At 40.1% G+C, this 926-nt stretch overlaps 1 protein-coding gene across 3 annotated transcripts in view; it reads left to right on the top strand.

Annotated features, from left to right (window-relative positions):
• kdf1b (keratinocyte differentiation factor 1b) overlaps positions 1–926 on the top strand; it is a 4,842-nt gene that overhangs the window by 3,466 nt on the left and 450 nt on the right. The gene's annotated exons all lie outside the window — the stretch shown is intronic.

Here is a 926-nt window from a genome sequence, read left to right as displayed (position 1 = left end):
CCCCCCCCCCCCCCCCCCCCCCAATGTTTCCGTAACTGTCATGACTAATCATTTTGTCGGTGGTTGGCTGGAGTGACGTTTTCGACCCCTGTGTTGTCTCCCGAGACCGGGCTTTTTCACCTCGGATTCAGGGGGCAGGTAGCTAGCAGATCAAGGAGAGACGCCCACGATTTGAGACAAAAAAAAAAAAAAATCACTCTGAAACCATGCAGGAACTCATAGTGCATCTTTAAGGGCCCTATTTTAACGATTGAAGTGTACAGCATAAAGCGCAGGTGCGTTTAGGGCCTGTCCAAATCCACTTTTGCTAGTTTTGACTTATAATCCAAACGATGCCCACCCCTACTAAGTACTGCCACTAGTTCACACCGGTACAGAGGGTCCATTGTTTACTTGTGTCTAACATTTGTTGAGAAGGAAATTTGAAGGTATCAGTACAACTGTATTTTATTAATAATGTGGAATTATTAATTATATAGTTTATATTTATTTTTTGTAGTGACAATATGGAAGTATCTCTGTAACACTGAATGTCTTGTTTTGTTTTATATTTTGTGTGGACCCCAGGAAGAATTGTTGTTACTACGGTAACAACTAAACGGGATCCTTAATAAATAAAATAATCCAAACATGTTTGCCCCAAGTCTGGAAGACATTATTATAAACGCTCTCCTGTTTTTTTGTTACCTCTTAAAATATCCCAGGTGTGAGAGTGAAGTGATTTCTAGTTGCAGTTAGGGTTGGGAATCACCAGACGCCTCCCGATACGATGTCATCACGATACTTATGTCACAATACCATATTATTGCGATTTAAAACATATCGCAACATTCTGCGATATATTGCAATTTAAAACCTTTTTCCGACTTCTAATTTTTCCCAGTTTCAAATGATGTCCCCCAAAGGAAACTTTGTCAACATCTGTT

The sequence above is a fragment of the Etheostoma spectabile genome, chromosome 14 (assembly GCF_008692095.1).
Source record: "Etheostoma spectabile isolate EspeVRDwgs_2016 chromosome 14, UIUC_Espe_1.0, whole genome shotgun sequence".
In the NCBI taxonomy this organism is placed as follows: domain Eukaryota; kingdom Metazoa; phylum Chordata; class Actinopteri; order Perciformes; family Percidae; genus Etheostoma; species Etheostoma spectabile.
Note: the sequence above shows the minus strand (reverse complement) of the source record. Positions and strands in the feature narration are given on the sequence as shown.